A 23941-nucleotide genomic window follows, 5' to 3' on the forward strand; every position below is an offset into this window, starting at 1 on the left:
AAGATTATATCAGTAAAAGTAACTAAAAGTATAAAAAGATTGGTGAAAATAAAAGATGACAGATAAAACCCAAAGGTCAAAATGGGTGAAATAAGAACTGCCTTTACAGTAATAAAATTGAATGCTAATGGATTAAGTACCCAATCAAAAGACACAGACTGGCAGGATGGATAAGAAAATATGAGCTATCTATATGCTACAAGAGATGCATCTTAGACCAAGCTGGAAAATGATATTCTGCACATGCAGTAACAAAAAACTTGCTGGAGTAGCTATATTTATAATAGATGAAATAGACATTAAAAGCAAAACTGTTATTAGAGACTAGAAGGACATTATAAACTAATAAAAGGGCAATTCACAAGGAAGAAAGAACCATCATAAATGTATATACATCTAACCAGGAAGCCCCAAAGTACATGAGGCAAATACTGGCAAAAATGAAGGGAGAAATAGATGCTGCTACAGTTATCATTGGAGACTTCAGTATACCACTTTCATTACTGGATAAAACATCTAAGCAGAAGATCAGTAAAGAAACAGAGATAATGATAAATGCACTAATTTTATTACACATGTACAAAACATTGCACCCCAAAATAGCAGGATATACATTCTTCTCAAATGTTCGTGGATCTTTCTCCAGGATAAACCATATGTTGGGTCACAAAGCAGATCTCAATAAATTCAACAAAATCAAAATTATATAGGGAAGAGGATTCGGCTCAATGGATAGAGCATTCTCCTACCACATGGAGGTCCAGGGTTCAAAGCCAGGGCCTCCTGACCCATGTGATGAACTGTCCCATGCACAGTGCTGCTGCACACAAGAGTGCCATGCCACACAGGGGTGTCCCCCATGTAGGGGAGCCCCATGTGCAAGGAGTGTGCCCCATAAGGAGAGACACCCAGTGTGAAAAAAGTGCAGCCTGCCCAGGAGTGGTGCAGCACACATGGAGAGCTGATGCAGCAAGATGATGCAACAAAAAAAGACACAGATTCCTGGTGCCACTGACAAGAATGCAAGCAGACAAAGAAGAACACACAGCGAATGGACACAGAGAGTAGACAATTGGGGGGAGGAAAGGAAAGAGAAATAAATAAAAAATAAATCTTTGAAAAAAAAAGAAATTATACAAAACACTTTCTCTGATCAAAATGGAATAAAGTTGGAAATCAACAAGATGCAGAAAAAGGGAAAACTCACAAATATACAGAGATTAAACAATGCACTTTTATAAAATCGGTGGGTTAAAAAAGAAATTTTGAACAGGAGTTCCAGGAAGATGACAGACTAGAAAGACATGGGACTTAGGACACAGTACACAGGAAAATAGCTAGACGCAGGCTGAAACAGCCTAGAAAAAGATCTACTAGGGTTTAGGGACACAAGGCAAAGGCTGGACACTGCCCAGAGGAGAGAGGGAGAAAAGAAAGAAATCACTATGACAGAACTGTGACTTGAAACCAGCAGCTGCTGCTGCTGGCACCATCCCTCACATTAAAGATACTTTAGAATTCTTGGGCCTCTGGGCTTGCAACTACAGACAAAGGGGGCTCTAGTGATCTACTACCCCAGGAAAGGGGAAAAAGAGGGACACAGCCTAGGGCTGACTCGCTTCTGACACACAAATTTTGTCTGCTGTGTCCCACAAGCCCTTCCAGGCCAGGTGAGGCTGTGCCATTTTTTGCCTTGGAGCCAGCAAGGGGCTAAAGATATACAACTCTCCCAATCTCCTCCTCTACTAAGGAGGAGTAGACTGATTATTGAGGACTCAGAGGGGAGTGGAAATATTTCTGACCCAGGAAAAGGGAGGGGGCTGCCAGAGAAGGCTGGAGAACTGTCTCAGAGAAAGTTTGAATCACAAGGCTCATAGCCTCCAGACAGGAAGCTCTATCACATTGATCTGGTCTGTATTGCAACAAATACATTCTGACCAGGCATTAAACTGAGAGCTGCCCAAAAGCACCATCTGCTGAAAACCAAGGAAGTGCATGAGATAAAATTAAAAATAAGTAGAAGAGGCTTTTTCTGGCCTCTATAGCCTTCCTCCCTAAGGCCCTAAGAAGTGACTCTACAACCAATTAGTGTCCAGTACCCAGTTTTGAGCAACCAGCAGGACAATCCTAACAGTCTGGGTTGAACCAAGAATCAAAGAGCAGTGGTAACACTCAGCCTCCTGCCATGAAATCCCTACAAAAGAGAAATAAATTGAGCATCTCACTAAACGACTTCCTAATCAGATGCCTACATTTCAGCAAAAATTTATGAGACATACTAAGAAAATAGAAGATATGGCCCAAGAAAAGGAACATATCACGGCCTCAGAAGAGATGCAGAATTTGGGATAACTAATCAGCAAGATGTGCACAAATTTACAAAATCAAATTAATGAGTTGAAAGACAGTATAGTCAAAGAGATAAATGACCTAAAGAAGACACTGAGCGAGAGCAAAGAAGAATTTGAAATCCTGAGCAGAAAAGTAACAGAGCTCATGGGGATGAAAGACACAATAGGTTAGATCAAAAACACAATTAAGGCATACAACAGCAGACTAGAAATGATAGAAGAAAGAATAAGTGATACTGAAGACAGAACAGTTAAAATTGAAGAGAGAAAATAATGGAAAAAAAATTGAGCAGTGGCTCAGAGAGTTGAAGGACAACACAAAACACAGCAACATATGTGTCATGGGATTTCCAGAAGGAGAAGAGAAGAGAAAAGGGTCAGAAAGAGTATTTGAGAAAATCATTACTGAAAATTTCCCAACTCTCATGAAAGAAATGAATATACATTTCCAAGAAGCATACCATTCCCCAATTAGAATAAATCTGAATAGACCTACTCCAAGATACATACTACTCAGAATGTCAAACGTTAAAGATAAAGAGAAAATTCTCAGAGCAGCAAGGGAGAAGCAAGCCATTATGTACAAGGGAGGTCCAGTAAAACTTAACACAGATTTCTTTTCAGAAACCATGGAGGCAAAAAGAGAGCAGTATGATACAATTTGGATTCTGAAAGAGAAAAATTGCCTACCAAGAATTTTTAATCCAGCAAAACTGTCATTCAAATATGAAGGTGAGTATAAAATATTCACAAACAAACAGAAACTAAGAAAGTTTGCAAAAAAAAAAAATCCAGGTTTGCAGGAAATATTAAATAAAGCCTTAGAACCTGAACAAAAAAGACTGGAGAGACAGACTTGGAGGAGAGTATAGAAGAAAGAAAAGCAGAAAGGATAACAAAAAGAGTAAAAAGACAGACGAAAGTAAGATATGCCATATGAAAACCAAAGAATAAAATGGAGGAAGTAAATACTGCACTTACAGTAATAGCCCTGAATTTGAATGGATTGAACTCCACAATCAAAAAATAAAGACTGACAGAATAGATTAAAAAAACACGAACCATCCATATGCTGCTTACAAGAAATTCACCTTAGAACCAGGAATACAAACTAGCTGAAAGTGAAAGGCTGGAAAAAGATACTCTATATGAACAGTAACCAGAAACGAACAGGGGTAGCTATACTATTATCAGACAAACAGATTTTAAATGCAAGAAAGTTATAAGAGATATAGAAAGCCATTATATATTAATAGAACGGATCATCCACCAGGAAGATGTAACAGTCATAAGTATCTATGCACCTAAACAGGGTGTTCCAAACTTTATGAGATAAACTCTGGGAAAACTGAAGGGAGAAACAGACACCTCTACAATAATCACTGGAGACTTCAACACCACACTCACATCATTAGATAGAATAACTAGACAGAAGATCAACAAGGAAACAGAGAACTTGAACAATATGGAAAATGAATTAGGCCTAAAAGACATATATGGAACACTACATCCAAACTCAGCAGGTTATACATTCTCCTCAAGAGCCCATGGATCTTTCTCCAGGATAGATCACATGTTAGGGCACAATGCAGCTCTCAATAAACATTAGAAGACTGAAATTGTACAAAGCACCTTCTCAGATCATAATAGAATGAAACTGGAAATCAAAAATAGGAAAAAAGCAAATTCAAAAATGTGTGGAGGCTGAACAACACACCCTAAATAATTATTGGTCAAAGAAGAAATTGCAAGTGAAATCAGTAAATATATTAAGACAAGTGAAAACAAGAACACAGTGTATCAAAACTTATGGGATGCAGTGAAGGCAGTCTTGAGAGGGAAATTTATAGCCCTAAATGCCTGTATTAAAAAAAAAAAAGGAAGAAAGTGCTAAACTCAAAGATTTAACTGAACAACCAGAGAAACTAGAAAAATTACAACAAACCAATCCCAAAGCAAGCAGAAGGAAAGAAATAATAAAGATTAGAACAGAAATAAATGAAATTGAGAACAACAACAACAACAACAAAATAGAGAAAATCAACAAAAGCAAAAGCTGGTTCTTTGAGAAGATCAATAAAATTGACACACCCCTAGCTAGACTAACAAAGAAAAAAAGAGAGAGTATGCAAATAAATACAATCAGAAACAAAAGGAAGGGAGTTACAACTGACCCCACAGAAATAAAAAGAACCATAAGAGGATATTTTGAGAAACAGTATGCCAACAAAGTAGACAGCCTAGATGAAATGGACAGATTCCTAGAAATGCACAACCAAAGATGCTATAAGAAATACAAGAATTTAACAAACCAATTACATTTAAGGAGATTGAATCTGTCATCAAAAATCTCCCAGCAAAGAAAAGTCCAGGCTTTACAGGTGAATTCTACCAAGCATTTTGAAATGAATAAACTCTTCCAAAAAATTAAAGAGGAGGGAAAATTACCAAACACATTTTATGAAGCCAACATCATCCTAATACCAAAGCCAGATAAAGATATACTACCAAAAAAAAAAGAAAATTACAGACAAATCTCTCTAATGACAATAGGTGCAAAAATTCTCCATAGACTTGAGAACCCAGAAATAAACCTTCACCCATACAGTCAACTGGTTTGTTTGTTTGTTTGTTTTTATGGTTTAAAAACTTATATGTTTAGAATTAGCCAGCTGAGCTCAGTTTAGATGATCCCAATTTTGTTGGCAACATCCAAAGTATCATAGTCAGGAGCCAGTCGAACATATGCCTTCTTTCCATCAGACCTGATCAGGGTGTTGACCTTGGCTACGTCAATGTCACAGAGCTTCTTCACAGACTGTTTGATCTTGTGCTTGTTGGCCTTGACATCCACAGTGAACACAAGTGTGTTGTTGTCTTTAATCTTCTTCATGGCTGACTCAGTGGTCAGAGGGAACTTGATGATGACATACAGTTCATGCTTGTTTCTCCTCAGGGCACTTTTCTGAGGATATTTGGGCTGTCTCCTGAGATGCAGTGTCTTAAGCCTCCAGAAGGTGGGTGACGTGCGGATCTTCTTTTTTTTTTGTAGCTGTGGACGCCTTTCAGTACTGCCTTCTTACCTTTTAAAGCTTTTGCTTTGGCTTCGATTTTGGGAGGGGCAGGCACTTTCTTCTTCACTTTTGGCTCCATCTTCATGAAAAAGGGAGTCAACTGGTTTTTGACAACCTACCAAGTTAATGTTAATGGGACAAAACAGTCTCTTCAACAAATGGTGCTGGGACAACTAGATATCTATAACCAAAAGAATTAAAGAGGACCCCTATCTCACTCCCTGTACAAGAATCAACTCAAAATGGATCACAGACCTAAATATAAAAGCCAGGACCATAAAACTAATAGAAGAAAATGTAGAGAAACATCTTCAAGACCTTCTTGGACCTTACACCCAAATCACATGCCACGAAAGAAAAAATAGATTAATGGGACCTCCTCAAAATTAAACATCTTTGCACCTCACAGGACTTTATCAAAAGGGTGAAAAGGCAGCCAACTCAATGGGAGAAAATATTTGGAAATCACTCTAATACCAAAGCCAGATAAAGATATTACAAAAAAAGAAAATCACATGCCCATTTCCCTAATAAATATAGATGCAAAAATCTTGAACAAAGTACTTGCTAATTGAATCCAACAACACATTATCATGATGAATGCAAGGTGGTTCGACACAAGGAAGTCAAACTGCATAATATACCACATTAATAAATCAAAGAAGAAAAGCACATGATACTACTGATTGATGCAGAAAAGGTATTTGACAAAACGCAGCATCCTTTCTTGATAAAAATACTACAAAAGATAGGAATTGAAGGAAATGTTCTCAACATGATAAAGGCCAGATTTGAAAAACCCACAGCTAACATTGTATTCATGGTAAAAGACTGAAAGCTTTCCCACTGAGATCAGGAACAAGACAAGAATAACCACTGTCATATTGTTGTTCAATATAGTGCTAGAGGTTCTAACTAGAGCAATCAGGTTAAAAAAAATAAATAAAAAGAAATAAAAGGCATCCAAATTGGAAAGGAAGAAGTAATACTTTTGCTATCCACATATGGTAGGATCCTTTACCTAGAAAGTGCCGAAAAATCTACAACAAAGCTGCTAGAGCTAATAAATGATTTTGGTAGAGGGTCAGGATACAAGAATAACATGCAAAAATCAGTGGTGTTTCTATACACTAGTAATGCACAAGCTGAGAAGGATATCAGGGAAAAAATTCCATTTACAATAGTGACTAAAAGAATCAAATATTTAGGAATAAACTTAACCAAGGATGTAGTATTCAGAAAACTACAACACATTGCTAAAAGAAATTTTTAAAAGACCTAAATGATTGAAAGAACATTCCATACTCATGGATTGTGAGGGACGAAACGGGGTCCCTGCTATGGGACGAGCGGGGTCCCTGTTGCGGGATGAGTGGGGTCCCGTTGTGGGACGAGAGGGGTCCCTGGCGTGGGGAAGAAAGCCTTGTACGGCCGCTGAGGCTTCCCTCGGGGGCTCCGAAGGCGTGGAGGGCGCACGACCCAGGAAGAAGTCGCGGAGACAGGCTGATGGCACAAGTCTGGTCTATTGTGGAAGGGGATGCAGATTTATAGGATTGGGGAGTGGTGTGGTGGGTTCTGATTGGCTAGGGCAAATGCTGTTTCCATATAAGGCAATGTTCTGGCATTGGGCTAGTGATTGGCCAGTAGAGTATGTGCTAACTCTTGATAGGCTGACACTGTTACTAACCTGATAGGTGGTTGTAAGCTGTTGCTGGGCAAACAGCGTACTAAGAGATTAGGTTTAAGGGAGGGGGGAGGGGAAGTGAGAGCTGGGCTAGGCGGGAGATAGGAAGGGGAGGGCGGTGCCGGCTAGCTGTTAGCAGCAAAGGCCTAGTAAGGCGTGGTCACCTTGCCTAGGCCCAGTGGGCAGAGGAGGTGTCACCTCTTGCCGCACTGTTTGCCACTGAGGCAAGCCGGGTGCCCCTCCTCCCACAGATTGGAAGACTAAATTTCATTAAGGTGGCAACTCTACCCAAATTTATGTACAGATTTATATTGGGATTTATGCAATCCCTATAAAAATTCCACCAGCCTTTTTTAAACAAATGGAAAACACAATTATCAAATTTATTTGAAAGGGTAAGGGGCCCCAAATAGCCAGAAACATCTTGAAAAGGAAAAGTGAAGTTGGAAGATTCTCAGTTCCAGACATTAGAGCATATTACCTAGCTACAGTGGTAAAAACAGCATTGTACAGACATAAAGATAGATGCATAGCCCAATGGAACTGAATTGATGGCTCAGAAACAGATCCTCACATCTATGGCTATGTGATTTTTGACAAGCCTGTCAGCCCCACCTAGCTGGGGCAGTATAGTCTATTCAACCAATGGTGCTGAGAGAACTATATATCCATATCCAAAAGAAAGAAAGAGGACACCTATCTCACTCCCTATACAAGAATCAACTCATAATGGATCAAAGACCTAAATATAAAAGCTAGAACCATCAATCTCCTAGAAGATGTAGAAAAACATCTTTAAGGGATGGTAGTAGGTGGTAGATTTTTAAACATTTCATAGGAAGCAACAAAAGAAAACATGGATAAATTGGACTTTCTCAAACCTAAACACTTTTGTAATTCAAAGGACTTCATCAAGAAGGTAAAAAGGCAGCCCACTCAATGGGATAGAATATTTGAAAACCACATATACAATAAGGGTTTAATTTCCATTATATATAGAAATAATACAACTCAACAATAAAACAGTAAGCAATCCAATAAAAAAAAAATTGACAAAAAACTTAAACAGGGAATGGATGTGGCTCAAGTGATTGGGCTTTCATCTACCATAGAGGAGGTCCCAGGTTCGGTTCCTGGGGCCTCCTGATGAACTGGCCCACATAGCAAACTGGCCTGTAGAGAGCTGGCCTGCATAGAGAGCTGGCCTGCGTGGTAAGCTGACCCACATGGAGAGCTGACCTGTGCAGAGAGCTGGTATGAGGAGATGACGCAACAAAAAAGAGACACAGGGGAAAGACAATGAGAAACACAACAAACCAGTGAGCTGAGGTGGCTCAAGTGATTGAGTGCCTCTCTCCCATGCCAGACATTCCCAGGATTGGTTCCCAGTGCCTCCTAAAGAGAAGACAAGAAGAGAAGACAAGCAGACAAGCAGACACAGAAGAACACACAGTAGTGCAGACAGAGAGAAAAAAGTGAACACAAGCAGCAAGGGGAGGGGACGAATAAATACATTAAAATAAATGTTTAAAAAAATATTTAAATAGACATTTCTCCAAAGAGGAAATACAAATGGTCAAAAAGACATGGAAAAAATACCTACTAGGGAAATGCAATTCAGCATGACAATAAGATATCATCTCACACTGTATAGAATGGCCATTATTTTTTTTTTAAAAAAACCAGAAAACAGAAAACAATAAGTGCTGGAGAGGATATGGAGAAATAGGAACTTCACTCTTGATGGGATTGTAAAATGGTGTAGTCTCTGTGGATGACAGTTTGGCGGTTCCTCAGGAAGCTAAATACAGCACTGCCATACGATCCTGCAATTCCTCTACTAGGAATATATCCAGAAGAACTGACAACTGTGATGCAAAGAGACATTTGTACTCCAATGTTCATAGCAGCATTGTAATTGCCAAAAGATGGAAACAAGTCAAGTGTTAATCAACCAATGAATGAATGGATAAACAAAATGTTATATAAACGTACAATGGAATACTATACTACAGTAAGAAGAAATGAAATTGGGACACATGTGATAACATGGATGAATCTTGAAGATATTATGCTAAGCGAAATAAGCCATACACATAAGGACAAATATTGCATGATCTCACTAATATGAACTAAATACAGAGAATAAATGCATGGAGTTAAAATCTAGAGTATAGGTTATTAGAAGATAAGAGGAGGGCTGTGAAGGAGTACTGATGCTTAATGTATGTAGAAATTTAATTAACTTGACTGTAAATGTATGGAAATGGGTAGAGTTGATGGTAACACATTATAGTGAGTAGCAGCTGGTTTATCAATGGGATTGTGCCTGAATTGGGTAGCCTAGGGATGTAAATGTCAACTGAAAGAAAGCTAGAGAATAATCTAAGGACTGAAAAGCACAGTGAACCCAGAGGTGGGTGAGAATTATGGTTAATAGTACAAATGCAAGAATGTCCTTCTGTGAACTAGAGCCAATGTACGTCACTATTGCAGTGTAGTGGGAATGTGGAGAAGCATGGGGAAAATACAATTAATGTAATCTATGGACTATAGTTAACAGCACTACTGTAATATTCTTACATCAAGGTCAAAGATGTACTGTGCTAATAATCAGAGGGTATGGAAAAATATGTCAAATTACACTATGCACTGTAGCTAATAGTTGATATTATATGTAACAAATGTTCCACAGGGGTGTGGTGTGTTGAAGGGGTGTTATGTGGGAATTCTACACATGTGCATTATTTTTCCTAAGGTCACAATTTCTGTAATAAAATATATATATTTTAAAAAGGAAACCTCCATCCATACCTTGGACCATCTACAAAAATGGATCATAAACCTAAAACTATAATATTTCTAGAACGAAACATAGGAGAAGAAAATCTTTGTGACCTTGGTTTAGGAAAAACAATTTTAGGTACAACCCTAAAAGTATGTGCCATAAAGGAAAATTCGATAAATTAGAATTCATAAAAATTCAAAACCTATGTTCTTTGAGAGATAACATCAAGGAAATAAAATATGGGACAAATATTTGCAAAGTGCATGTCTAATGAAGAACTTATAATTTATAAAGAACTCTCAAAACTCAACAATAAGAAAACAAACCACCTACTTAAAACAAAATGAGCAAAAGATTCGAGCAGACACTTCACCAAAGAAGATATATGGGTAGTACATAAGCACCTGAAAAAGTGTGCAACTTTTGCTTGTTAATGAAAAACAAATTAGAATCACAATACCACAAACATCTATTAGAATAGCTTTTTTTCAAAAATAGAATACCAAGTGCTGGTGAAAATATGGAATAACTAGAAATCTTATACATTCATGGTGGGAGTGCAATATGGTAGAGTCACTTTTTTTTAACAAGTCAATTTTATTCATACATATTTATAAAGCATACAATTCATCCAAAGCATACAATCAATGGTATTTGGTATAATCAAATAGTTGTATGCTCATCACTTCAATCATTATTAGAGCATTTTCATTATTTCAATAATAATAGTAATACACAAAAGATAAATAAACAAGAAAATTCCTCACCTCTCAGTCTCACTCCATTTCCCTTGCTGTACATAGCTGCTATTTCTGGAGTACAGACACTTTCGAAACTGGTTTATCAGTTTCTTATAAAGTTAAACATGTTAAATAGTTAAACTGTTAAATGGACAAACTGAAATACTATTCAGCATTAAGAAAGAACAAACCAATGCTTTACACAACATTGTGAATGATCCTGACGCATTATCAAAGTAAATGAAGTTATCATATGATTCCTTTTTTCTCCTTTTTTATGGCCTTCCCAAAAGATCAAAATATAGAGGCAGAAAACTCAGCAATGGTAGGCCAGGGCTGGGGTCAGGTGAGTGGGTGACTGGAAAGGAACAAAAGGGAATATTTGGGGGAAATGTTCTACTGTTGATTGTGACAGTAGTTATACATCTGGATAGCATTTTTCAAAACCCACAGAACAGTTGTACACTAAAAATGGTGAATTTTGTCACATATAAATCATACCTCAATATACTTTACTTTAAAAAGAGAGAAGATAGAGGTAATCCAGGACCTTGAGATGGTTAGAAATGTCCTGTGATGAAATGCACAGAATCATTTCCATCCTTTGCTACCCCAAACCTTAAAAAAATCTTTACCCCCAGAAAGCACAGTGGTGAATTCAGGAACAGAGTGATAAAGTCGAATACAGCAGACTTGTATGCATCACCACTCAGCTAAGGGCCAGGAACAGCAGTGTGCTATCGTGGGAGGAAGACAGAATCCATGGGGACGGGGATTCAGGCAGGGCAGGGGACACAGAGAAGAGGGGTGGTTTGGACTGACCCCAGAGCAGAAATGAGACACGCTCCCCTTTTCTCCAAATGTACAAAAGAAGATAACCTTTGAACTGACACGGGCAGACACTTGAATTATACTGTATTTCCCAAAAAGCAATCCAGAGACTCAAATTTTTCTTCTACTACCTATCATTAAGTCATAGTAAATTAGCCATTCACAAAAGTATAACCATAGCCCTGATTCAAAAATTCACTCATTGTTTTCCAGGTTTTTAAATTATCACCACTACAGTGCATCCATTAAATATTTGTGGCACTTAACAGTTCACAAATATTAAAATCCATACTTGCGTCTATTGCTAACAAATACGTCAATGTCTTAGCTCACTTCAAGAAAACTGATTAGCATCTTTTTATTGTATTTTTAATGGTATAAGATTCAAATGGACAAGTGTTCTAATGCTGGTCTCTAGGAATACATATTCTTTTTTTTTTTTTAAGATTTATTTATTTATTTAATTCCTCCCCCCCCCCCCCCCCCCAAGCCCCGCTCCCCCGGTTGTCTGTTCTCTGTGTCTGTTTGCTGCATCTTGTTTCTTTGTCCGCTTCTGTTGTTGTCAGCTGCACGAGAAGAGAAGTGTGGGCACCATTCCTGGGCAGGCTGCACTTTCTTTCACGCTGGGTGGCTCTTCTTATGGGTGCACTCCTTGCGCGTGGGGCTCCCCTACGCGGGGGACACCCCTGCATGGCACGGCACTCCTTGCGCATATCAGCACTGTGCATGGGCCAGCTCCACACGGGTCAAGGAGGCCTGGGGTTTGAACCGCAGACCTCCCATGTGGTAGACGGACGCCCTAACCACTGGGCCAAGTCCGTTTCCCATACATATTCTATCAAATTATTTAGATTCAGGATTTTATTTGATTTAAGTCAGTTTTTCATGACAGGTATCCTTAGGATAACTACTAGCCCCATGTAAGCTTTAAAGAAGGAGGAGGAGAAAGAAAAAGAGAAGGAGAGGAAGAGAAAGGGAAGGCCAGGGAAAAGGAGACAGAGAAGAGGGATCAAATCAGTTTGAAAAAAGTGGCACGAAGTTTCCCCTTGGTGTTTATGATGCACATCACCATATCAGAGCTTCTCAGGATTCTTCCAGAAAAGTTTATTTAATTGTGTCCTAGTAAACTGAGCCCCACTTGTGGGCCTGAACCAGATGTACTTTACTCTGTGCCCAGTACAACTCCTGAGACTCTCTAACTTTTATTGAATGAAGCCAGCATTTCCCACACTTTACTTGACCAGAGAATTTTTTCCTCCTATAGCATCTATTTAACAGCCTGTAGCACCAGAAATTACTGATTTAGTTCTTTAAAAACATAAAAGCAGTGAACAAATTGAAAAGGAAAATTTGCATTGCCCAATAAAGAAAACAGGAAATGGTATAAAGTCTCTTGATGCCCCTAATTGTCAGATGTAGGCCCATCCTCCCCTGTCTAGATTCCAGCTGAAATGTGGTAGGTTAAACCGTTTTCAAATTTGGAAGCTCTTTTCCTGAGGCATCAGGAATTTCATTCAAATGATATTCTGAATTTTCACCACTGTCATTTCATGTGTTGAAAAGATAGGAGAAAATAATAATGTGAGAAGCTACAAGTTATATATTTTTTATAGCGGTTGGAAAAGGCCGGTGAATTGCAGTCCTTTTAAGATGCATTTTCACATCTCATCTGGTCCCAGAGGGGTCTGAAAATAGGAACCGTGTAAATAAATTCAGGAAGCCAGTTTGCACCTTTGTGGATCAATTAGATAATGAGGATACCAACAATCTCACAGAACAACTCAGTTCTTCTGAGACAAGTGAAGAGTAGAAGAGGGCTGGGGAGGCTGCAACCACTTCAGGTGCAGGAAGCACTGTCCCATTGGAGGGCCCACTAGGATATATGGCTCTCAGCGTCCTCCACCCGCATTGACTGTCCTTTGCTAGCAGATTCAGGGACATTCCTACTTCACCTGAGAAATCTGACAGGGAGATGTGACAACACATTTTGCCTCCACACAGTGGGAGCACTTCCTGGTTCCTCCTTTGGTATACTGAGAGAGACAAATTAATTAGACTGCCCCAGGCTCACCGCTCCTGGAGATCCAGCATCAATCCCTCAAAGTTCAGTCAGGGGAACAGAGTCACCCTATGTTATAGGAGAACAGATTTTTTTATAGGACTTAGACATTATGCAAGTGTAGGAGGCATTTGGGAAGTGAAAGTATGAAACTGCAAGTTGGAGAATGCGAAAAGGAATTACCAACCAGTCAATCTGAGGAGCTGATCACATTCCAGTCACCAAAGTGGGACTGTGAAGGGAGGGTTCATGGAGAGGTCTATAGAGATTCTTGCCTCTGCCACTTCTGAGGGCCTGAAGCCCAGTATCTGGCTTGGGACTGCACTGGTCAGAGGAGGACGTGATGCAGAGCAGAGTGACCACGCGGGGCATCTGTCTGTCACCATACCTGTTCTTGAAAAGACCCTTAGAATATAATGGTCACTGCCTTTCTTCTACTTTTTGAATCTCATACAAATTCCTCTTCTGGCCAACTCTAACCTGGGTCATACAAGGACAGGGGATCTGGGAAACAAAGTTCCCAGCTTAGACAAGTTGATACAGCACAATTCACCACACAGATTCTGTACACCTGGCAAGCTGAAACATGAAATATGCATGAAGCCTCTCTGACCAAAACGGCCAGGTCAAGCTCAAGCTTTATAGCCCCACAAGCTACTCCGGTCACTGTTCTTTGTGCTCCTTCAGGACGGCACTGAAGACATTGCCTTTACTCGGTGTCACTGATTATCAGAACATTGCCAGACCTAAAAAGGAGTGTCAACAAAGTCAGTCACGAGAGAATATTCTATGCTCTGCAAACATTCTACTCAAGACTACATGATGGCCCATAGAGACATCCCTGTTGCTTCCATGGCAAAAACCCTGGACTCAGAGACATCAGTCTAGACTTCTATTAGCAAATTATGTGACCTCAACTAAGTTACCTCATCTGCCTCAGTTTTTCTATATCTAATTTGAGAAGGAACTTCTAGTTTCAATAGTTCATAATTCTACATCTGTGAAAACTTTATATTCTGAAAGAAGAGTCTGCCATTTCATACATAGAATGAAAATCCACCGAAGAAAACCTCCAGCTTGTGGAAAAGAATAGTCAGTAGTGTCTTCTCATTAGCAGCATGAGATTGGGCTGCCTCAGCTGGAGGCTGTTAATGACCTTCACTTCCAACTCTAAACTGCTGCCTTTAGACCAGAGGTTCTTAACCCGGGGTCCATGGAAAGGGGTCTGTGGAAAGATTTCAGGGAGTCTGTGAGCTTGAATTGAAAAAAATCAACTTATTATCTTTATTTTCTCTAACTTTCGATACTGAGTGTCATAAAGCTATCTGCTGCTCCATTTTGAGAAGGGGTCCGTGGTTTTCACCTGACTGGCAAAGGAGTCTGTGGAACAAAAAAAGGTTAAGGACCCCTGTTTTAGACTGAAGCTCTGAGGTATGAATCACAACCCTTAAAGCCAGTAATTGAAAAGAGACCATGAAAGACAATCTGCCTTCCATAGTTGGCTTCCTATGAATTTCACTGGTTTCTTACCATGAGAAAAAAATAGTACTCATGGTTTATGGATTATCACATAGTATTTCCTCTGAAACCCATAGCTCCAGAAGTGAATTCCTATTCCATCAATTGGGAAAGCCTAGATTTTGTTTTAGTTATCAGTGTTTGGATCCACTGCTGTTTCATGGGATATTAGGTCAGAGGAAATGCAGAGCTGAATGGAATACTGTCCTTGATACAATCTACTCTTATCTGGAAAGTCTGATGAGGCTACTTGTCCTTTTGGCATTTTTCCTCTGCTACATTTCAAAGCATGGGTTCAAAACTAGGCTTTGCAATAGCAGCATACCCTTACGGGCCGCAAATACTCACCTTAGCTCCTTGTTACACTTGTACAAGGTATCTAATAAATACTCATTGATAGACCTCTCCTGTCACTACTATATTAGAAGTCAGCAAGGAGGGATCAGGCCTACCATAATGGTACTTCACCCAGGTCAGCTTGCACTGCCTAATTTCAAGGTTTAAGAGGAAGCAGGAAATGTAATTTGTGGACTATATATAGAACTTTGGAGAAGATCAAAGGTTGGATAGAAATGGAAACTCAAATGGTTTCTTCTGCAGTGCTAGCAAAATGGACCCCAGGGAATGGGAGGAAGTGGTTGCTTAAGTGTCACTATCAGAATTTGGCCAAGGGAGATAAAGGGTGAGGCTGTGGGTGGGAGTGTGATGCTGGGAATCTAAGGGAGTGCAACAGAGGATAGAAGCACAGAAAAGAACCAGGGAGGAGGCCAAGGAAAACGGAAGACTGCAAGGAAGCAGTGTAAAGTTTAAACATAAAGTAAGATGCTACGTGATCGGTGCTCTTGCTAGCAGCCTGCGACACTCTGTTTCTTCTGAGCATATCTCATCTGATAGGAAGAGGAGTGGGAAGATTTTTCCAGAGGGTCAATTTCCCTTCCAGCTTCTCAGGGGAGGGGACATCTGCACTGATGTTAAGGCCTGCATTAGAACGAGTTAGTGGTACCACACAGACTCTAAAGCCTGTGAACTGAACTCCAACTCTGGCCCCACTACTTATGAGCTGCATCATCCCTGGCCTAATTGCACCTTAGTTTCCTCTTCTGTAAAGATCATTCATTCAACAAATTTTTACTGAGCACTAAAATGTACACGCAGTGCTTATGTTGAATAAAGCAGGCAGAAATTCTTGCTTCCTGCAGCTTACCTACTAACAGATGAAAATAATAATAATACTCAATTCATGGGGTTGTCATGAAAATTAAGGAGCTGAAACATGTAAAGTATATAAAATTGTGACAGCACATAATAAATGCTTAACGAAGGTTAGCTATTATTACAAGTAGGTGAGCAAGAAAGGTGACGGGATTCTAAACACAGGTGGGAAGTGATGTGGTGAGCATGGAAATAACAGGAAATTAAATATGGCCGGCTTGGTGGGTCCCTGGGATAAAGTTAAAGTTGGACAAGTGGTTTAGGGGCAACTATTCCCTGACCCCTCAGCTACTTCCTCCTCATCCTGAGAGGCAGTAGGGGTCAGACTCTGGGTTTTAATCTCAGTTCAGCCACTCACTAACTTCCTTACTATGTGACTTTAGATAAGTAATTTTAATTCTCTGTGCTTCCATTTTCTTATTTGTAAAATATAGATATCAAGACCTATTCCACAAGGATGATGGATAGATGATGTCTTCATTATTGTTTTCAACTTTCTAGTTTACTACTTTATGCAAAAGTAGCATTTTGCTCATCTTGTTTTTTGCCTTTTCTTTTATCCCCAAATTTCTGCCTGTTCCCTGTTTTGGGTCTCTGGAATGCCTCATTTCTTTCCAAGTGCCCCTTCTCTAGTCTAGACTCTTATTGCTTTATTCCAAGGATATACAGCAACAGTTCTCCAGTTGGCCTCTTTTTCTTAAGCCTTCCTTTATCCCAGTCTGTTTTTCACAAAATTGACAGAACAATCTTTTTCAGAGAGCATTATCCACCTGTTCAAGAATCTACACTGTTATATATATTAGTCTTCTCCTGACATTCAAAATCATTTCATTATCTCTGCCAGCCCCAATCAACACATTCACTGTACAATACTCCATAATCATCACTGAAGTAGCTAGCTCAGGAGCCAAGTAAAAAAAGAGAGCCTGTCCTCATGACATCTGACTGCCATGTACAGCAAAATTGTTAATATCAGCCAGGGTCTCAATCAGAATACAGATGGCACATTCAAACTGGGTAATTTGAAGAGAGTTGAATAAAAAGACTATTTAAAAATCTATGGGCAGGATTAGGGAAACCAATAATAGAGAGAATACTTTAGGGCTTGCAATGGTTGGGAGCCATTATCATCCCCTGAGCTTGAAGGGCCAAGAGCAGAGCATGGTTACCACAACAGAGAAAGATAGTATTTGACAAGAGTTGTGACCTTCAGTAGACAGGCAGCGAACTCATGGTGACCTAGCAAATAGGAAACGAGGGTAAGAAATACCCCCACTTCACATTCTTTTGTCTTCTGATCTTCTCTGAGCCCAACCAGAGGCTAGAGAGCAAGGCAGCCCATTGATAGTTTATGTGGGTCAACTTTCAGGTTGCATTACTCATGTAGCACAGGGCAATTGTGATAGGAACTAGGAGGGTCCTGCACTCAGAGGCTCTTTGGCCAGAAATTTGCCTGGGCATGAAATTGCTGTATGGGCACAGTGGACCTGCTTCCTCTCTTTCTCTGGTGTGTCCAGCTACCTAAATTCAATATGAACCGAAAAAACTTTAAAAATACCTGTACCTGGGAAGCGGATTTGACTCAACTGATAGAGCATCTACCTAACACATAGGAGGTCCAGGGTTCAAACCTCCTGACCCGTGTGGTGAGCTGGCCCATGCACAGTGCTGATGCGCTCAAGTAGTGCTGTGCCATGCAGGGGTGTTGCCACACAGGGGTGTCCCCATGCAGGGGAGCGCCACGCACAAGGAGTGCACCCCTCAAGGAGAGCCACTCTATGTGAATAAAGCACAGCCTGCCCAGGAGTGGCACCGCACACATGGAGAGCTGACGCAGCAAGATGACATAACAAAAAGTGACACAGATTACCAGTGCCGCTGATTAAGAATGCAAGCAGACAAAGAACACAAAGTGAATGGACACAGAGAGCAGAAAAGGGTGGGGGGGGGGGGGAGGGGGGAGAAGGAGAGAGAAAAAGAAAAAACCCTGTACCTTTTCATCTCCCCTCCCAGGAAGGTTGGCCTTAGCACAACTGAGCAGAACACTATATCTAAGCCTACAGCTCACTTAGAAGGGACATCGAGGCCAGGCCAATGGCAGGAAACAACAGCAACATTATTAAAACTAACTCAAATCTTGTTTAAAAAAAAAAAAGCAAGGCAGAAAGGTGTGAATAGCAGATAGGGAGGAACAAAAAGGAAGCACCCAGCATAATTGTAATAATAAACACAAATCTATGATGATCCTAGGGTTGAGCAATAAACAATCCCCACAACCAAATGCAGCAGCCCTGCCACCCCACTATGACAGTGACCACTCTGCCTCCAGTAATCATTACATTTCCATCCCCCTAACCCCAACCTCAGGGCTAATGTTTGTCCCAAAGGAGACTTTAAGCAAATTAGAAAAAGGCACTTCATCCTCAAAATACTCTACATGCATATGATGGGAAATTATTGTAACATGCTGATTTTGTTAGATGTGACATTTTAAAGGCATCTACCAGTAAGCGTTCATTATAAAGATATAAATCTACTAGGTCTAAAATGAGAATGAAGTCCATTGCTTCAATGATGACAACACGGTGAATGCTATGGACCTTCTTCATAGTGAAATAAGCAAAACTGTTGAAAACTATTAAAAAAAACTAAAGTTTAGAAATCATCCTAAAAGTATACAACAAATGAAGAAACATCTGTTTTAGAAAATCTATTAAAATTTGGAAACAACAGCAGGAGTCTATAACATTTGAGCCATACCTGCTCCACTCTCTCCCACCCCAGCTCAGCTTGACAGAAGCTCCACTCCACACAGGTGTAGCCAAGAAGTCAGGACTCCCTCTCCCTCAGCTCATAATCAAGGGTTACCACATCTCACTGGCCACTAGAATTTCTCATCACCTCCAATACCAAGTTGAAGAGACTAAATTCCTGGCAAATGAGGCTGAGAGCTGAAGAGGTTTCTTCCTCCATCTAACTCCTACTCATAGGATGGAGTCTCTATCCCTGGCATGATAGACTCAGAATATTGGGGCATCATTGCTCTTGTCACAGCTCACTTGTGGGGCAGAAGTTCCTCATCAGGAGAGGCAAGCCAACAAGGTCAGAGGCTATCGCCCCACCCAGCACCCAGAGGAGTGTCTTAGAGATTTTGCCCAGGGGCAGAGATTTTGTCCAGGCCTTGCTGATATTGGAGCAGAGATCAGAATGAGGTCAATGAACTAGCCAAATAAGAATATGCAAAAAGAACTTTCCAGGCAGGGGAAACAGCAGGGGAAAAAGCTTTGAGGCAGGAACTTTCATGATGTGTGGGTCTGGAGAAGAGTGAAAAGGACTATATGATTGGAGAGTAGTAAACTATCAGGAAAGGGGTGGGAAATGGGGTTAGAGGAGGGGTAGAGGCCTCCGCCATGTAAGGCCATATTGGTGTGCCTTGACTTTTTTTGGATATCAGTTTGGGAGTGCCAGACACTAGTCCCTTCCTGAAATACCCAAATCCTGCTTCATCCCCTGCTCAGGCACAGCCTGTCCAAGATGAAAAGGTCAGTTTCCATACCCATGCCTCAGAGTCCCTGTTCTTGAAACTGAGGACTGTTAGTGCCAAGGGAGATGGCATATTCATCAGGGGAACAGGAGGAAGGGTAGCCACAGACTAGAGATCAACAATGGTCCATTGAAAATGAGAGCAGCAGGCCAACCTCAAGAATAAATTTATTATAATGTTTACTGCACACTTAGTCTGTGCCAATCCTTTTTGTATACATGGCTATTTAAACATAGGTAAAACCCTGTGAAGTAGGTATTATTATTTTATTTTACATGGGAAGAAACTGAGACACAGAGATTAAGCAACTGTCCCATGATCACCTTACCAATAGGATTTGAATCTGCAGCTGAATCTACATGCTCCAAAGCCCAGAATTTTTACCAACCACTTCTACTGCCTTTTTAGAAGCAGTGGAATTTAACAGGAAGAATCCTTCAATTTCTATGACCAGAACATCTTTTGACAATATAAGTAAATTTTATTGCTTATGTTCAGTCCATTCTTCTGGTTCAGCAGTAAGAAGCAATCACATGAAAATTGACTTGAGCATATAGGGACAAAAACTTAAAATTTTCATTTTTAAATCAATGGAAACATTTGTTCTCTTTTTATAAAAATATTGCATTTTCATTTTTTTTTAATTTAGAAAGCTCAGAGAAGGAAATAGAAAAAATAAAAATTACCTAGAGAATATTCATTTAGTTTCATATAGCACTATCTAGAATTCCTGAGTCCTCATGATAAATTCTTAGAAGAGAAAATCTGATTGGCTCAGCATGGATCCTGTTTCTCCCCTGACCCAATCACCTAAAGCCAGAGAGGGTTAGGACCATATAGTGATAACATAGTTGCAGGGACCCAGCCCTTTGTGTTTTTAGAGAAGAAGGTCCTTGTAGCTGTTTAATATTATTGTTGAATTCCAAAAAGAAATATTGGATTATGTTTATAAACTGATCTTTTCTTCTGGGCATATTAGAGTGTATTAGATGTAGAGGTTTTACTTTTACTTGATTAAATGATTAAATAATGATTAAGGCTTTGATTGGGCCATGCCAGTATGACGATCAGTCCCCACTCCCTTGGTGGGTGGGGACTCACAGAGAAACTGCACCACAGAAAAGGGAGGTTGGAGTTTTTGATGCTGGAGCCCCAGGAAGTAAGCACACAGAGGAGCTTGGTTGTGAGGAAAGAGAAACAAGCCCTCAGGAGAGAGGAACCCAGGAAGCTGAAACCTGGCAGATGTTGGCCCTATCTTGCTCCAACACATGGCAAAAGACTTTGGTGAGGGAAGTAATTTATGCTTTATGGCCTGGTAACTGTAAGCTTCTATCCCAAATAAATACCCTTTATAAAAACCAACCTATTTCTGGCATTTTGCATCAGCACCCCTTTGGCTGACTAATACAATCATCAAGGATGCCAAAGGGGTCTATTAAACCTAGTTTTAGAAGCTTTCTCTGAGGAGTGGATTGAGATGGAGCAGTATCAGAATCAGAGAGATGAACTGGGGCCTATAGCAGTAATCTAGGCAAGAGCAGATAGCCTCCTGGATGAAGTAATGGCTGTGGAATGGAGAGCTGAAGGATGTTCTCAGAGAAGATTGGGAGGTAGAATCAACTGTCTTCAGTGACTTATTTGAAATGGGAGGCCAGATTGTGGTTTGGGTAAGAGGATATGGGCTAAGAGTAGTTAAAAGGACCATGATTTCGAGGATCCTTGAGACATCTAAGCAGAGGTGTTCAGTAGGCAGTTATTGTATGGGTCTAAAGCTTAGGGGAATGATCTGAGTTGGAGTAAAAGGGTAGTTAAAGCCATAGTGAAGATAACAAGGAGAAGATATCAAGGGGAAGAGTATGGACTAAGAAAAAAGTTGAATCCAGAGCCCAGGGAAAACCATCAACAGTTAAAGGAAACGAAAATTTGAGAAGAGACACCCACAAAGGAGGCTGAGAAGGAGTGTTTGTAGAGGCAGGAGACCTCATATGGTGTGCTGTAATGGAAACCAGTGTGGGGAAGTTGTCATGGAAGCTGAGAAAAGAGATGGTTTGAGAAAGTTAATAGGAAATGCTTCAGATAGAGCTAATAACACAGGACCTGGAAAGAGCCTATTCAACCTAGCAACAAGGGAGATTCAGTGGAGGGATAGAGGTTGAAGCCAGCCTGCAGGAGGAATGCACCGTGAGAAAATGGAGATAAGGTGTGCAGCCTTTCAGGAGGCTTGGCTATTAAGGGAAGGAGTGAGGATGGAAGCTAGAATGAAAGGAATGTGGAGGGAGATATGTGTTTGTGTATTTCTGTTTGTGTGTGTATGAGTGTCACGTATGTATGTGAGAGAAAGAGACAAAACATGTTTAAACACATTTAGGACCCATGGAAAAGTGTAAGACACAGGAGACGGAACCCTGAAGATGAGGAAGAAGGATGTATCCAGAGTCTCAGACTTAGGGCATCTCATTTCATTTTAATACAAGAGAAGGAGACAGGAATGAGTTTCGGTACAGTTAAGTTTGTAGATGGAAAATTTCTCTGCCCAGGGGCCTCCATTTTCTTGGTAACCAGACAGAGCAGATCATCTGCTGAGAAGAAAGTGGGAGGAGCATGAACTCTGCTGTGTGGGAAACACAGGGATTCCTTAACAGCACTGAGATCTGCTGATGTTGAACCCTATGAAGTTGTGGTGGCCTCAATCTGAGCAGCAGCATTTTTCTATGTAGGGCTTACTGGCCCGGAGAGAAGAGAAAAAAAATCCACACAATCAGATTGACCAGGTTTGGGAGTTTTGCTGAGTGTGAGGGACAGAATGTCACAAGGAAAGAGGGTAGAGTTAGGAAAGAGCAGATAGGCATGGAGAACATGGTGTAAAAAGCTGGGTGGAGATCCCGGGTATGACAGAACAGGAAGAACAGAACTTAAGTGATTGAAAATTGTCTGGAGTTGCTCCACCAAGCATATTTGCGTTGTAACAGCTGACAAAAACCTTGACTCTTTGGTGCCTCATTGGCGACGTTCTCAGTATAAGGCTCAGACTTGAATAGCCTTACAGAGAGCTAAGACCTCTCCTACCACAGGGATAATAATACACTAATAAACTAATAATAAATATTCCTGAGCTCTTCAGAACATTTGTGCCAGGGCCTTCACACATGCTATATCATTTGATTCCCAGGACAAGCTTGCTCTCATGTTTTGTATTTCCTTATTTAAAATGGACATTTGCACTCAGCATTTAATAATTCTACCATGCTGTGAACTTGCCTGATTTTTAAAAACAGTCCCTTCTCCGAAATCAACTCCAAATGGGGTATTTGCTTCATCTATTGAACATTCTACCTGCCTAGTATGTCTCCAAATAACCCAAAGTAGATCAAGCCATCTCAAAGAATATTGATTCTAATTTCCATGAATTGAAGTAACTAGAAGACAAGTGATCATAAAACACAGGGGTAACAAGCAGGGGAGGCAGACAAAGGATGAAAAGTACCATCAGGGGCCTGAGAATCTCCAAAAAAACGAAGACTCTTGACGGAGGTGTATCCAGCAGGAAAGCCCCCATGGCGCCTAAAATCTTGGTCCCTTTGATCAGTAGCTTTTCTGAAAAGTATCCGTCCCTCCACCTGCCTGACACATGGAGAATTGAGAAATCTTATTAAAGGCCTTTGAAAAAAGAAAGAAAAGAAAAGAAAAGCTCCATATTGTGGAGCATCTGCTTCTGGTGTGCAAGAGATTACTATGAGTGATCTTGGCTGGGGGCACCAGGCAGCTCCAGGCTCTGCCAGGGAGACAGGACTTCAAAAGGGAGGCACTCAATTAAGGAAACAGCCTTTTCTGGTCGTGACTCCAAATCTCATTTCCAGCACAGGCTCCTCTGGTTAACGATAAGAAGCCAGGGATAAGAGCCTGCTTCTCCCTTGAATGGCTTCCTTCCTGAGGGAGGAGGGGAAAAAAAGGAAAGAAAAAAAAAAAGATTAACACAAGCATATATTCCTGATATAGCCTCCCTTCTGAAAAAAATAAATAACAAAAAGCCCTTTACCATGTGAGGCTGTTTGGATTTCTATTCTCCCACTGCCCCATTCAGGTTGTGTTTTATTTTTTAAGGCTGACCCACTGCTTTGTGGGGTATTGTGTTCTTTTTCT

The sequence above is a fragment of the Dasypus novemcinctus genome, chromosome 7 (genome assembly GCF_030445035.2).
Source record: "Dasypus novemcinctus isolate mDasNov1 chromosome 7, mDasNov1.1.hap2, whole genome shotgun sequence".
Taxonomy (NCBI): domain Eukaryota; kingdom Metazoa; phylum Chordata; class Mammalia; order Cingulata; family Dasypodidae; genus Dasypus; species Dasypus novemcinctus.